We start from the raw sequence: 17,362 nt of genomic DNA, 5'->3' as shown, positions 1-17,362 counted from the left end.
GAGTTTTTTCTCGAAAGAATATGTAAGAATACCACTTTATAAAGAAATACAGTGTTGCAGAGTAAAGACAAATATGTACGTATTAGAAATACTTAAGATTTACGAGAAGAAATAATGCATCGTGCAAAATTATCTTGTATTTCCTAAACAACACGTTGTAACTCGAAAAGAATTGGTGTGCGTGTATGTCTCAATGTGTAGCCTCAAAAGTGAACCCACAGTAGAATTTTTCTCTTGAAATAATTCGTTATAATACCACGTTTTAAGGAAATCCTGCATCATGCGAAATTATCTTGCTTTTCGTAAACAACACGTTGGAACTCGAAAAACGTTGGTATTGCGTGTATGTCTAAGCGTGCAGCCTCAAAAGAGAATGCACAGGAGAGTTTTCTCTCGAAAAAATATGTCACAATACCACGTTTTAAGGAAATCCTGCATCATATGAAATTATCTTGTTTTTTCGTAAACAACATGTTTTAAATCGAAAATCTTTGGTGTTGCGTGTATGTCTAAGTGTGTAGCCTCAAAAGAGAATGCACAGGATAGTTTTCTCTCAAAAGAATATGTAAGAATACCATGTTATAAGGAAATACAGTGTTGCAGAGTAAGGACAAATACGTACGTATTAGAAATACTTAAACTTTACAATAAGAAATAATGCATCGTGCGAAATTATCTTGTTTTTCCTAAACAAAACGTTGTAACTCGAAAAGCTTTGGTGTTGCGTGTATATCTAAGCGTGTAGCCTCAAAAGAGAACGCACAGGAGAGTTTTCTCTCAAAAGAATATGTAAGAATGCCATGTTATAAGGAAATACAGTGTTGCAGAGTAAAGACAAATACGTACGTATTAGAAATACATAAAATTTACGAGACGAAATAACACATCTTGCAAAATTATCTTGTTTTTCCTAAACAACACGTTGTAACTCGAAAAGATTTGGTGTTGAGTGTATGACAAAGCATGTAGCCTCAAAAGAGAACGCACAGGAGAGTTTTCTCTCGAAAGAATATGTAAGAATACCACGTTAAAGAAATACAGTGTTGCAGGATAAAGACAAATACGTACGTATTAGAAATACTTAAACTTTACGAGAAGAAATAACTCATCATGCAAAATTATCTTGTTTTTCCTAAACGACACCTTGTAACTCGAAAAGATTTGGTGTTGAGTGTATGAATAAGCATGTAGCCTCAAAAGAGAACGTACAGGAGAGTTTTCTCTCAAAAAAAATATGTCAGAATACCACGTTTTAAGGAAATCCACATCGTGCGAAATTTTCTGGTTTTTCCTACACAACACGTTGTAACTAGAAAAGCTTTGCTGTTGCGTGTATGTCTAAGCGTGTAGCCTCAAAAGAGAATGCACAGGAGAGTTTTCACTCGAAAGAATATGTAAGAATAACACATTACAGTGAAATACAGTGTTGCAGAGTAAAGACAAATAAGTACATATTAGAAAAACTTAAACTTTATGAGAAGAAATAATACATTGTACAAAATTAACTTGTATTTCCTAAACAACACGTTGTAAGTCGAAAAGATTTGTTGTTGCGTGTATGTCTAAACGTGTGTCCTCTAAGAGAACCCATAGGAGAGTATTCTCTCGAAAAAATATGTCAGAATACCAGGTTTTAAGGAAATCCCGCATCATGTGAAATTATCTTCTTTTTCCTAAAAACCTATTTGTAACTCGAAAAGCTTTGGTGTTGCGTTTTCCTCTAAACGTGCAGCCTCAAAAGAGAGCGCACAGGAGAGTTTTCTCTCGAAAGAATATGTAAGAATACCACTTTATAAAGAAATACAGTGTTGCAGAGTAAAGACAAATATGTACGTATTAGAAATACTTAAGATTTACGAAAAGAAATAATGCATCGTGCAAAATTATCTTGTATTTCCTAAACAACACGTTGTAACTCGAAAAGAATTGGTGTGCGTGTATGTCTCAACGTGTAGCCTCAAAAGAGAATCCACAGTAGAATTTTTCTCTTGAAATAATTCGTCATAATAAGACGTTTTAAGGAAATCCTGCATCGTGCGAAATTATCTTGCTTTTCCTAAAGAACACGTTGGAACTCGAAAAACGTTGGTATTGCGTGTATATCTAAGCGTGAAGCCTCAAAAGAGAACACACAGGAGAGTTTTCTCTCGAAAAAATATGTCACAATACCACGTTTTAAGGAAATCCCGCATCAATGAAATTATCTTGTTTTTTCGTAAACAACATGTTTTAACTCGAAAATCTTTGGTGTTGCGTGTATGTCTAAGTGTGTAGCCTCAAAAGAGAATGCACAGGATAGTTTTCTCTCAAAAGAATATGTAAGAATACCATGTTACAAGGAAATACAGTGTTGCAGAGTAAGGACAAATACGTACGTATTAGAAATACTTAAACTTTACAATAAGAAATAATGCATCGTGCGAAATTATCTTGTTTTTCCTAAACAAAACGTTGTAACTCGAAAAGCTTTGCTGTTGCGTGTATATCTAAGCGTGTAGCCTCAAAAGAGAACGCACAGGAGAGTTTTCTCTCAAAAGAATATGTAAGAATGCCATGTTATAAGGAAATACAGTGTTGCAGAGTAAAGACAAATACGTACGTATTAGAAATACATAAAATTTACGAGACGAAATAACACAATTTGCAAAATTATCTTGTTTTTCCTAAACAACACGTTGTAACTCGAAAAGATTTGGTGTTGAGTGTATGACAAAGCATGTAGCCTCAAAAGAGAACGCACAGGAGAGTTTTCTCTCGAAAATATATGTCAGAATACCACATTTTAAGGATATGCAGCATTGTGCGATATTATCTTATTTTCCTAAACAACACGTTTTAACTCGAAAAGCTTCGGTGTTGTGTGTATGCCTAAGTGTGTATCCTCAGAAGAAAATGCACAGGAGAGTTTTCTCTCGAAAGAATATGTCAGAATACAACGTTAAAAAAAAAAATACAGTATTGCAGAGTAAAGACAAATACGTACGTATTAGAAATACTTAAACTTTATGAGAAGAAATGACGCTCCGTAAAAAATTATCTTGTATTTCCAAAACAACAAGTTGATATTCATAAAGATTTGGTGTTGCGTGTATGTCTAAGCATGTAGCCGGAAAAGTGAACACACAGGCGAGTTTTCTCTTGAAAAAATATGTCAGAATACCACGTTTTAAGGAAATCCCGTATCCTGAGAAATTATCTTGTTTTTCCTAAACAACATGTTGTAACTCGAAAAGCCATGGTGTTGCGTGTATGTGTACGGGTTCAGCCTCAAAAGAGAACGCACAGGAGAATTTTCTCGAAAGAATATGTAAGAATACCACGTTATAAGGAAATACAGTGTTGCAGAGTAAAGACAAATACGTAAATATTAGAAATACTTAAAATTTACGAGAAGAAATAATGCATCTTGCAAAATTATCTTGTATTTCCTAAACAATACGTTGTTACTCGAAAAGATGTTGTGTTGCGTGTATGTCTAAGCATGTAGCCTCAAAAGCGAATGCAGAGGAGTATTTTCTCTTGAAAAAATATGTCAGAATACCACGTTTTAAGGAAATCCAGCAATGTGCGAAATTAGCTTGTTTTTCCTACACAACACGATGTAACTCGAAAAGCTTTGGTGTTGCGTGTATGTCTAAGCGTGTAGCCTCAAAAGAGAATGCAAAGGAGAGATTTCACTCAAAAGAATATGTAAGAATACCACATTACAAGGAAATACAGTGTTGCAGAGTAAAGACAAATACGTACATATTAGAAATACTTAAACTTTATGAGAAGAAATAACGCATCGTACAAAATTATCTTATATTTCCTAAACAACACGTTGTAACTCGAACAGAATTGGTGTTGCGTGTATGTCTAAACGTGTAGCCTCAAAGAGAACCCACAGGAGAGTATTGTCTCGAAAAATTATGTCAGAATACAACCTTTTAAGGAAATCCCGCATCGTGTGAAATTATCTTGTTTTTCATAAACAACATGTTTTAACTCGAAAAGCTTTGGTGTTGCGGGTATGTCTAAGTGTGTAGCCTCAAAAGAGAATGCTCAGGAGAGTTTTCTCTCGAAAGAATATGTAAGAATACCACGTTTTAAGGAATTCCCGCATCTTGCGAAATTAACTTGTTTTCCTTAAGAACACATTGTAACTCGAATAGCTTTGGTGTTGAGTGTATGTCTAAGCATGCAGCCTCAAAAGAGAATGCACTGGAGAGATTTATCTCTTAAGAGTACGTAAGAATACCACGTTATATGGAAATACAGTGTTGCAGATTAAAGACAAATACGTACCTATTACAAATACTTAAAGTTTACGAGAAGAAATAATGCATCCTGCAAAATTATCTTGTTTTTCCTGAACAACATATTGTACTCGAAAAGCTTTGGTGTTGTGTGTATGACTACATGTGTAGCCTCAAAAGAAAACGCACAGGAGAGTTTTCTCTCGAATGATTATGTCAGAATACCACACTTTAAGGAAATCCCGCATCGTGCGAAATTAATATGTTTTCTCCTAAACAACAAGTTTTAAATCAAAAGCTTTGGTGTTGCGTATATGTCTAATTTTGTAGCCTCAGAAGAGAATGCACAGGAGAGTTTTCTCTCGAAAGAATATATAAGAATACCGCGTTACGTGGAAATACAGTTTTGCAGAGTAAAGACAAATATGTATGCATTAGAAATACTTACACTATATGAGAAGAAATAACGCATCGTTCAAAATTATCTTATTTTTCCTAAATAACACATTGTAACTCGAAAAGATTTGTTGTTACATGTATGTCTAAGCTGGTAGCCTCAAAAGAGAACGCACAGGAGTGTTTTCTCTCGAAAAAATATGTCAGAATACCACGTTATAATTATGGAAATCCTGCATCGTGCGAAATTATCTTGTTTTTCCTAAACAACATGTTTTAACTCGAAAAGCTTTGGTGTTGCGGGTATGTCTAAGTGTGTAGCCTCAAAAGAGAACGCACAGGAGAGTTTTCTCTCCAAAGAATATGTAAGAATACCACGTTACAAGTAAATACAGTGTTGCATTTAAAGACAAATACGTACGTATTAGAAATACTTAAACTTTACCAGAAGAAATAACACATCATACAATATTATCTTGTATTTCCTAAACAACACGTAGTAACTCCAAAGGATTTGATGTTGCGTGTATGTCTAAGCGTGTAGCTTCAAAAGAGAAAGAAGAGGAGAGTTTTCTCTCGAAAAAATATGTCAGAACACCACGTTTTTAGGAAATCCCGCATCGTGCGGAATTATCTTGTTTTTCCTAAACGTTGTAACTCAGAAAGATTTGGCGTTGCGTGTATGTCTAAGCTTCTAGCCTCAAAAGAGAACGCACAGAAGAGTTTTCTCTCGAAAAAACATGCCAGAATACCCCATTTTAAGGAAATCGCTCATCGTGGGAAATTATCTTGTTTTTCCTACACAACACGATGTAACTTGAAAAGCTTTGGTGTTGCGATTATGTCTAAGTGTGTACCCTCAGACGGGAACGCATCAGAGAGTTTTCTCTCGAAAGAATATGTAAGAATACCCCATTACAAGGAAATACAGTGTTGCATATTAAAGACATATATGTACATATTGGAAATACTTAAACTTTATGAGAAGAAATAATGCATCGGGCAAAATTATCTTGTATTTCCTAAATAACACGTTGTAACTCAAAAAGATTTTGTGTTGCGAGTATGTCTAAGCTTCTGGCCTCAAAAGAGAACGCACAGGAGAGTTTTCTCTTGAAAATCTTGTCAGAATACCCCGTTTTAAGGAAATCGGTGTTCTTGCGAATTATCTAGTTTTTCCTAAACAACACGTTGTAACTTGAAAAGCTTTGGTGTTGCGTGTATGTCTAAGAGTGTAGCCTCAAAAGAGAATGCACAGGGGTGTTTTCTCTCGAAAGAATATATAAGAATACCACGTTATAAGCAAATACAGTGTTGCAGACTAAAGACAAATACATACGTATTAGAAATACTTAAACTTTACGAGAAGAAATAACGCATCGTACAAAATTATCTTGTATATCCTAAACAACACATTGTAACCTGAAAAGATTTGGTGTTGCTTGTAAGTCTAAATGTGTAGCCTCAAGAGATAACCCACAGGAGAATTGTCTCGTGAAAAAATATATCAGAATACCACGTTTTACGGAAATCCCGCATCTTATGAAGTTATCTTGTTTTTCCTAAACAACACGTTGTAACTCGAAAGCTTTGGTGTTGCGTGTTTGTCTAAGAGTGTAGCTTCAAAAGAGAAAGAAGAGGAGAGGTTTCTCTCGGAATAATATGTAAGAATACCACGTTATAAGGAAATACAGTGTTGCAGAGTAAAGACAAATACGTACGTATTAGAAATACTTAAAATTTACGAGAAGAAATAAAGCATCATGCAAAATTATCTTTTTCCTAAACAACACATTGTAACTAGAAAAGATTTGTTGTTGCGTGTATGTATAAATTTGTAGCCTCAAAAGAAAACCCACAGGAGAATTTTCTCTTGAAAAAAATATCAGAATACCACGTTTTAAGGAAATACCGCATCATGCGAAATTATCTTGTTTTTCCTAAACAACACGTTGTAACTCTAAAATCTTTGGTGTTGCGTTTATGTCTAAGCATGTAGCCTCAAAAGAGAACACACAGGAGAGTTTTTGCTCGAAAGAATATGTAAGAATTCGACGTTATAACGGAATACAGTGTTGCAGAGTAAAAACAAATAAGTACGTATTAGAAATACTTAAACTTTACGAGAAGAAATAATGCATCATGCAAAATTATCTTGTTTTTCCTAAACAACACGTTGTACCTTGAAAACACTTGGTGTTGCGTGTATGACTAAGCGTGTAGCCTCAAAAGAGAATGCCCAGGAGAGTTTTCTCTCGAAAAAAATAAGTCAGAATACCACGTTTTAAGGAAATCCCACATTGTGCGAAATTATCTTGTTTTTCCTAAACAACACGTTTTAACACAAAAAGCTTTGTGTTGCGTGTATGTGTAAGTGTGTAGCTTCAGAAGAGAACGCACAGAAGAGTTTTCTCTTGAAAGAATATGTAAGAATACCACGTTATAAGGAAATACAGTGTTGTAGAGTAAAGACAAATACGTACATATTAGAAATACTTAAAATTTACGAGAAGAAATTATGCATCTTGCAAAATTATCTTGTTTTTCTGAAACAACACGTTGTAACTCGAAAAGATTTGGTGTTGCGAGTATGTCTAAGCTTGTAGCCTCAAAAGAGAATGCACATGAGAATTTTCTCTCAAAAAATATGTCAGAATACCATGCTTTAAGGTAATCCCACATCGTGAGAAATTATCTTGTTTCTCCTAAACAACACGTTGTAACTCGAAAAGCTTTGGTGTTGCGTGTATGTATAAGGGTGCAGCCTCAAAAGATAACGCACAGGAGAGTTTTCTCTCGAAAGAATATGTAAGAATACCACGTTTTAAGGAAATACTGCATCTTGCGAAATTATCTTGTTTTTCCTTAACAACACGTTGTAACTCGAAAAGCTTTGGTGATGCGTGTATGTCTAAGCCTGCAGCCTCAAAAGAGAACGCACAGGACAAGTTTCTCTCTAAAGAATATGTGAGAATACCATGTTATAAGGAAATACAGTGTTGCAGAGTAAAGACAAATACATAGGTATTAGATATACTTAAACTTTATGAGAAGTAATGACACATCGTAAAAAATTATCTTGTATTTCCTAAACAACACGTTGTAACTCGAAAAGATTTGGTGTTGTGTGTCTATCTAAACGTGTAGCCCCAAAGAGCACCCACAGGAGAATTTTCTCTCCAAAAAAATATATCAGAATACCAACTTTAAAGAAATCTTGCAACATGCGAAATTATCGTGTTTTTCCTAAACAACACGTTGTAACTCGAAAACCTTTGATGTTGCTTGTATGTTTCTGCGTATATCCTCAAAAGAGAACGCACAGGAGAGTTTTCTCTCGACAAAATATGTCACAATACCATGTTATAAGGAAATCCTGCATCATGAGAAATTATCTTGTTTTTCCTAAACAACATGTTTTAAAACGAAAAGCTTTGGTGTTGCCTGAAGGTCTAAGTGTGTAGCCTCAAAAGAGAATGCACAGGAGAGTTTTCTCTCGCAAGAATATGTAAGAATACCTCGTTACAAGGAAATACAGTTGTGCAGAGTAAAGCCGAAAACGTACATATTAGAAATACTTAAACTTACGAGAAGAAATAACGCATCGTACAAAATTATCTTGTATTTCCTAAACAACATGTTGTAACTAGAAAGGATTTGGTGTGGCGTATATGTCTATGCATGTAGCCTCAAAAGAGAATTTACAGGAGAGTTTTCTCTTGAAAAAATATGTCAGAATAACACGTTTAAAGGAAATCCTGCATCGTGCGAAATTATCTTGTGTTTCCTAAACAACAGGTTGTAACTCGAAAAGATTTGGTGTTGTGTGTATGTCTAAGCATGTAGCCTCAAAAGAGAACGCACAGGAGAATTTTCTCTCGTAAAAATATGTCAGTATACCACGTTTTAAGGAAATCCCGTATCGTGAGAAATTATCATGTTTTTTCTAAACAACACGTTGTAACTCGAAAAGCTTTGGTGTTGCGTGTATGTCTAAGCGTGTAGCTTCAAAAGAGAACAAAGAGGAGAGTTTTCTCTCAAAAGAATATGTAAGAATAGCACATTATAAGGAAATACAATGTTGCAGTGTAAAGACAAATACGTACATATTAGAAATACTTAAAATTTACGAGAAGAAATAATGCATCGTGCAAAATTATCTTGTTTTTCCTAAACAACACGTTGTAACTCGAAAAGATTTGTTGTTGCGAGTATGTCTAAGCTTGTAGACTCAAAAGAGAACGCACATGAGAGTTTTCTCTCGAAAAAATATATCAGAATACCACGCTTTAAGGTAATCCCGCATCGTGCGAAATTATCTTGTTTCTCCTAAACAACACGTTGTAACTCGAAAAGCTTTGGTGTTGCGTGTATGTATAAGGGTGGAGCCTCAAAAGATAACGCACAGGAGAGTTTTCTCTCGAAAGAATATGTAAGAATACCACGTTTTAAGGAAACCCTGCATCTTGCGAAATTATCTTGTTTTTTCTTAACAACACGTTGTAACTGAAAAGCTTTGGTGATGCGTGTATGTCTAAGCCTGCAGCCTCAAAAGAGAACGCACAGGACAAGTTTCTCTCAAAAGAATATGTAAGAATACCACGTTATAAGGAAATACAGTGTTGCAGAGTAAAGACAAATACGTAGGTATTAGAAATACTTAAACTTTACGAGAAGTAATAACGCATCGTAAAAAATTATCTTGTGTTTCCTAAACAACACGTTTTAATTCGAAAAGATTTGGTGTTGTGTGTCTGTCTAAACATGTAGCCCCAAAGATCACCCAAAGGGGAATTTTCTCTCGAAAAAATATATCAGAATACCAACCTTAAAGGAAATCCTGCAACATGCGAAATTATCGTGTTTTTCCTAAACAACACGTTGTAACTCGAAAACCTTTGGTGTTGCTTGTATGTTTCCGCGTATATCCTCAAAAGAGAATGCACGGGAGAGTTTTCTCTCGACAAAATATGTCACAATACCATGTTTTAAGGAAATCCTGCATCATGAGAAATTATCTTGTTTTTCCTAAACAACATGTTTTAAAACGAAAAGCTTTGGTGTTGCCTGTAGGTCTAAGTGTGTAGCCTCAAAAGAGAATGCACAGGAGAGTTTTCTCTCACAAGAATATGTAAGAATACCATGTTACAAGGAAATACAGTTGTGCAGAGTAAAGACAAATACGTACATATTAGAAATACTTAAACTTACGAGAAGAAATAACGCATCGTACAAAATTATCTTGTATTTCCTAAACAACACTTTTAACTCAAAAGGATTTGGTGTGGCGTATATGTCTATGCGTGTAGCCTCAAAAGAGAATGCACAGGAGAGTTTTCTCTAGAAAAAAAATATGTCAGAATAGCACGTTTTAAGGAAATCCCGCATCGTGCGAAATTATCTTGTGTTTCCTAAGCAACAGGTTGTAACTCGAAAAGATTTGTTGTTGCATGTATGTCTAAGCACGTAGCCTCAAAAGAGAACGCACAGGAGAATTTTCTCTCGTAGAAATATGTCAGAATACCACGTTTTAAGGAAATCCAGCATCGTGAGAAATTATCTTGTTTTTTCTAAACAACACGTTGTAACTCGAAAAGCTTTGGTGTTGCGTGTATGTCTAAGCGTGTAGCTTTAAAAGAGAACAAAGAGGAGAGTTTTCTCTCGAAAGAATATGTAAGAATACCACGTTATAAGGAAATACAGTGTTGCAGAGTAAAGACAAATACGTACGTATTAGAAATACTTAAAATTTATAAGAAGAAATAATGCATCGTGCAAAATTATCTTGTTTTTCCTAAACGACACGTGGTAACTAGTAAAGATTTGGTGTTGCGTGTATGTCTAAATTTGTAGCCTCTCAAGAGAACCCACTGGAGAATTTTCTCTCGAAAAAAATACGTCAGAGTACCACGTTTTAAGGAAATACCGCATCATGCGAAATTATCTTGTTTTTCCTAAAAAAAAACACTTTGTAACTCGAAAAGTTTGGTGTTGCGTGTATGTATAAGGGTGCAGCCACAAAAGAGAACGCACAGGAGAGTTTTCTCTCGAAAGAATATGTCTAAAAGTGTTGCCTCAAAAGAGAACCCTCAGAAGAATTTTCTCTCAAAAAATACCACGTTTTAAGTAAATCCTTCGTCGTACAAAATTGTCTTGTTTTTCTAAACAACACATTGTAACTCGAAAAGCTTTGGTGTTGCGTGTATATCTAAGCGTGTAGACTCAAAAGAGAATGCAAGCATTGTTTTCTCTCGCAAGATTATGTAAGAATACCACGTTACAAGGAAATACAGTTTTGCAGAGTAAAGACAAATACATACATATTAGAAATACTTAAACTTTACGAGAAGAAATAACGCATGGTACAAAATTATCTTGTATTTCCTAAATAACACGTTGGAACTCGAAAAGATTTGGTGTGGCATGTATGGGTAAGTGTGTAGCCTCAAAAGAGAATGCACAGGAGAGTTTTCTCTTGAAAAAAATATGTCAGAATACCACGTTTTAAGGAAATCCCGCATCGTGCGAAATTGTCTTTTTTTCCTAAACAACACGTTGTAACTCGAAAAGCTTTGGTGATGTGTGTATGTCTAAGCGTGTTGCCTCAAAGGAGAAAACACAGTAGAGTTTTCTCTCGAAAGAATATGTAAGAATACCACGTTACAAGGAAATACAGTGTTGCAGAGTAAAGACAAATACGTACGTATTAGAAATACTTAAACTTTTTGTGAAGAAATAACACATCATACAAAATTATCTTGTATTTCCTAAACAACACTTTGTAATTCAAAAAGATTTGGTGTACGTGTTTGTCTAAGCATGTAGCTTAAAGAGAACACAAAGGAGAGTTTTCTCTCTAAAAAATATGTCAGAATACCACGTTTTAAGGAAATTCAGCATCGTGGGAAATTATCTTGTTTTTCTTAAACAACACGTTGTAACTCGAACAGCTTTGGTGTTGCCTGTATGTCTAAGCGTGTAGCCTCAAAAGGGAACGCACAGGAGAGTTTTCTCTCGAAAGAATATGTAAGAATACCATGTTATAAGGAAATACAGTGTTGCAGAGTAAAGACAAATACATACATATTGGAAATACTTAAACTTTACAAGAAGAAATAATTCATCGTGCAAATTTATCTTGTTTTTCCTAAACAACACGTTGTAACTCGAAAAGATTTTGCGTTATGTGTATGTCTAAGATTGTAGACTCAAAAGAGAACGCACAGGAGAGTTTTCTCTCGAAAAAATATGTCAGAATACCACGTTTAAAGGAAATCCCGCATTGTGCGAAATTATCTTGTTTTTCTTAAAGAACACTTTGTAACTTGAAAAGCTTTGATGTTGCGTGTATGCCTAAGCATATAGCCTCAAAAGAGAATGCACAGGACATTTTTCTGTCGAAAGAATATGTAAGAATACCACATTATAAGGAAATACAGTGTTGCAGAGGAAAGACAAATACGCACGTATTGGAAATACTTAAACTTTAGGAGAAGAAAGAACGCATCGTGCAAAATTATCTTATTTTTCCTATACAACACATTGTAACTCGAAAAGATTTGGTGTTGTGTGTATGTCTAAAAGTGTTGCCTCAAAAGAGAACCCACAGGAGAATTTTCTCTGAAAAAAATATGTCAGAATACCACGTTTTAAGGAAATCCCGCATCGTGCGAAATTATCTTTTTTTTCTTAAAGAACAGGTTATGACTCGAAAAGATTTGATGTTGGGTGTATGCCTAAGCATGTAGCCTCAAAAGAGAATGCACAGCAGAGTTTTCTCTCACAAGATTATGTAAGAATACCACGTTACAATGAAATACATTTTCACAGAGTAAAGACAAATACGTACATATTAGAAATAAACTTTTCGGGAATAAATAACACATCGTACAAAATTATCTTGTATTTCCTAAACAACACGTTGTAACTCGAAAAGATTTGGTGTTGCGTGTATTTCTAAGCGTTTAGCCTCAATAGAGAATGCACAGGAGATTTTTCTCTCTAAAAAATATGACAGAATACCATGTTTTATGGAAATCCCGCATCGTGCAAAATTATCTTGTTTTTTTTTTTTTTTTTTTTTTTTTTTTTTTTAAACAAAAGGTTGTAACTCGAAAAGCTTTGGTGTTTCGTGTATGTATAAGTTTGTAGCTTCAAAAGAGAATGCACAGGAGAGTTTTCTCTCGAAAGAATATGTAAAAAATACCACGTTATAAAGAAATACAGTGTTGCAGAGTAAAGACTCATACGTACATATTGGAAATACTTAAACGTTACGAGAAGAAAAAATGCATCCTACAAAATTATCTTGTTTTTCCTAAACAACACATTGTAACTCAAAAAGCTTTGGTGCTGCGTGTATGTCTAAGCGTGTAGCCTCAAATGAGATTGCACAGGAGAGTTTTCTCTCGAAAAAATATATCAGAATACCACGTTTTAAGTAAATCCTGCATCGTACAAAATTATCTTGTTTTTCCTAAACAACACTTTGTAACTCGAAAAGCTTTCGTGTTGCGTGTATGTCTAAGCGTGTAGACTCAAAGGAGATCGCACAACAGAGTTTTCTCTCGCAAGATTATGTAAGAATACCACTTTACAAGGAAATACAGTTTTGCAGAATAAAGACAAATACGTACATATTAGAAATACTTAAACTTTACGAGAAGAAATAACGCATGGTACAAAATTATCTTGTATTTCCTAAACACGTTGTAACTCGAAAAGATTTGGTGTGGCGTGTATGTCTAAGCGTGTAGACTCAAAAGAGAATGCACAGCAGAGATTTCTCTCACAAGATTATGTAAGAATACCACGTTACAAGGAAATACACTTTTGCAGAGTAAAAACAAATACATACATATTAGAAATACTTAACCTTTATGAGAAGAAATAACGCATCTTACAAAATTATCTTGTATTTCCTACACAACACGTTGTAACTTGAAAAGATTTGGTGTGATGTGTATGGCTAAGCGTGTAGCCTCAAAAGAGAACGCACAGGAGAGTTTTCTCTTGAAAAAATATATCAGAATGCCACATTTTAAGGAAATCCCGCATTGTGCGAAATTGTCTTTTTCTTCCTAAACAACATGTTGTAACTCGAAAAGCTTTGGTGATGCGTGTATGTCTAAGTGTGTAGCCTCAAAATAGAACACACAGGAGAGTTTTCTCTCGAAAGAATATGTAAGAATACCACGTTTTAAGGAAATCCCGCATCTTGCGAAATTATCTTGCTATTCCTTAACATCACTTTGTAACTCGAAAAGCTTTGGTGTTGCGTGTATGTCTAACCATGCAGCCTCAAAAGAGAACGCATAGGAGAATTTTTTCTCGAAAGAATATGTAAGAATATCACGTTATAAGGAAATGCAGTGTTGCAGAGTAAAGACAAACACGTACATATTGGAAATACTTAAACTTTAAGAGAAGAAATAAGGCATTGTGCAAATTATCTTGTTTTTCCTAAACAACACGTTGTAACTCGAAAAGATTTGGTGTTCCGTGTATGTCTAAGCTGGTAGCCTCAAAAGAGAATGCACAGGAGTGTTTTCTCTCGAAAAAATATGTCAATACACCACGTTTTAAGGAAATCCCGCATCGTGCGAAATTATCTTGATTTTCCTAAACAACACGTTGTAACTTGAAAAGCTTTCGTGTTGCGTGTATGTCTAAGCATGTAGCCTCAAAAGAGAACGCACAGACGAGTTTACTCTCGAAAGAATATGTAAGAATACCACGTGATAAGCAAATGCAGTGTTGCAGAGTAAAGACAAATACATACGTATTAGAAATACTTAAAATGTACGAGAAGAAATAACGCATCGTACAAAATTATCTTGTATATCCTAAACAACACATTGTAACTCGAAAAGATTTGGTGTTGCTTGTAAGTCTAAATGTGTAGCCTCAAAAGACAACCCACAGGAGAATTTTCCCTCGAAAAAATATGTCATAATGCCACGTTTGAAGGAAATCCCGCATCGTGTGAAATTATCTTATTTTTCCTAAATTATACGTTGTAACTCGAAATGCTTTGGAGTTGCGTGTATGTCTAAGCATGTAGCCTCAAAAGAGAATGAAGAGGAGAGTTTTCTCTCGAAAGAATATGTAAGAATACCACGTTATGAAGAAATACAGTGTTGCAGAGTAAAGGCAAATACGTAAGTATTAGAAATACTTATAATTTATGAGAAGAAATAATGCATCGTGCGAAATTATCTTTTTTTCCCTAAACAACATGTTGTAACTTGAAAAGATTTGGTGTTCAGTGTATGAATAAGCGTGTAGCCTCAAAAGAGAACATACAGGAGAGTTTTCTCTCGAAAAAATATGTCAGAATACCACGTTTTATGGAAATCCAGCATCGTGCGAAATTATCTTGTTTTTCCTACACAAAACCTTGTAACTCGAAAAGCTTTGGTGTTGCGTGTATGTCCAAGCGTGTAGCCTCAAAAGAGAATGCACTCGAAAAAATATGTAAGAATACCACATTACAATGAAATACAGTGTTGCAGAGTAAAGACAAATACATTCATATTAGAAATACTTAAACTTTATGAGAAGAAATAACGCATCGTACAAAATTATCTTGTATTTCCTAAACAACACGTTGTAACTCGAAAAGATGGTGTTGAGTGTATGTGTAAGGGTCAGCCTCAAAAGAGAATGCACAGGAGAGTTTTCTCTCAAAAGAACATGTAAGAATACCACGTTATAAGGAAATACAGTGTTGCAGAGTAAAGACAAATACATACGTATTAGAAATACTTAAACTTTACAAGAAGAAATAATGTGTCGTGCAAAATTATCTTGTTTTTCCTAAACAACACGTTGTAACTCGAAAAGATATGGTGTTGCATGTATGACTAAGCGTACAGCCTCAAAAGATAACCCACAGGAGAGTTTTCTCTCGAAAAAATATGTCAGAATACCACGTTTTAAGGAAATACCGCATCATGCGAAATTATCTTGTTTTTCCTAAACAACACGTTGTAACTCGAAAACCTTTGGTGTTGCCTGTATGTCTAAGCATGTAGCCTCAAAAGAGAATACACAGGAGAGTTTTCTCTTGAAAGAATATGTTAGAATTCCACTTTATAACGGAATACAGTGTTGCAGAATAAAGACAAATATGTACATATTAGAAATACTTAAACTTTACAAGAAGAAATAACGCATCATCCAAAATTATCTTTTTTTTCCTAAACAACATGTTGTAACTCGAAAACATATTGTGTTGAGTGTATGACTAAGCGTGTAGCCTCAAAAGAGAACGCACAGGAGAGGTTTCCCTCGAAAAAATTTGTCAGAATACCAAGTTTTAAGGAAATCCAGCATTGTGCGATATTATCTTGTTTTTCCTAAACTACACGTTTTAACTCGAAAATCTTTGGTGTTGTGTGTATGCCTAAGTGTGGAGCCTCAGAAGAGAATACACAGGAGAGTTTTCTCTCGAAAGAATATGTCAGAAGACCACGTTACAAGGAAATATAGTGTTGCAGAGTAAAGAAATATACGTACGTATTAGAAATACTTAAACTTTACGAGAAGAAATAACGCTCCGTACAAAATTATCGTGTATTTCCTAAACAACAAGTTGAAATTCGTAAAGATTTGGTGTTGCGTGTATGTCTAAGCGTGTAGCCGCAAAAGAGAATGCACAGGAGAGTTTTCTCTCAAAAGAATATGTAAGAATTCCACGTTATAATGGAATACAATGTTGCAGAGTAAAGACAAATACATACGTATTAGAAATACTTAAACTTTACGAGAAGAAATAATGCATCGAGCAAAATTATCTTGTTTTTACTAAACAACACATGGTAACTCGAAAAGATTTGGTGTTGCGTGTATGACTAAGCGTGTAGCCTCAAAAGAGAACGCCCAGGAGAGTTTTCTCACGAATGAATATGTCAGAACACCACGTTTTAAGGAAATACCGCATCATACGTAATTATCTTGTTTTTACCTAAACAACCAGTTTTAACTCGAAAACCTCTGGTGTTGCGTGTATGTCTAAGAGTGTAGACCCAGAAGAGAATGCACAGGAGAATTTTCTCTCAAAATAATATGTAAGAATACCTCGTTGCAAGGAAATACAGTGTTGTAGAGTAAAGACAAATAAGTACATATTAGAAATACTTAAACTTTACGAGAAGAAATAAGGTATCATACAAAATTATCTTGTATTTCCTAAACAATATGTTGTATCTCGAAAAGATTTGGTGTTGTGTGTATGTCTAAGCATGTAGACTCAAAAGAGAATGCACAGGAGAGATTTCTCTCAAAAAATATGTCAGAATACCACATTTTAAGGAATTCCCGCATCTTGCGAAATTAACTTGTTTTCCTTAATAACACATTGTAACTCGAATAGCTTTGGTGTTGTGTGTATGTCTAAGCATGCAGCCTCAAAAGAGAATGCACATGAGAGTTTTCTCTCGTAAGAATACATAAGTATACCACGTTATAAGGAAATACAGTGTTGCAGAGTAAAGACAAATACGTACATATTAGAAATACTTAAACTTTACGAGAAGAAATAATGCATCCTGCAAAATTATCTTGTTTTTCCTAAACAACACATTGTACTCAAAAAGATTTGGTGTAGTGTGTATGACTACGTGTGTAGCCTCAAAAGAGAACGCACAGGAGAGTTTTCTCTCGAATGAATATGTCAGAATACCACACTTTAAGGAAATCCCGCATCGTGCGAAATTAACTTGTTT

Source organism: Apodemus sylvaticus, chromosome 17, assembly GCF_947179515.1.
Source record: "Apodemus sylvaticus chromosome 17, mApoSyl1.1, whole genome shotgun sequence".
In the NCBI taxonomy this organism is placed as follows: Eukaryota; Metazoa; Chordata; class Mammalia; order Rodentia; family Muridae; genus Apodemus; species Apodemus sylvaticus.
Note: the sequence above shows the minus strand (reverse complement) of the source record.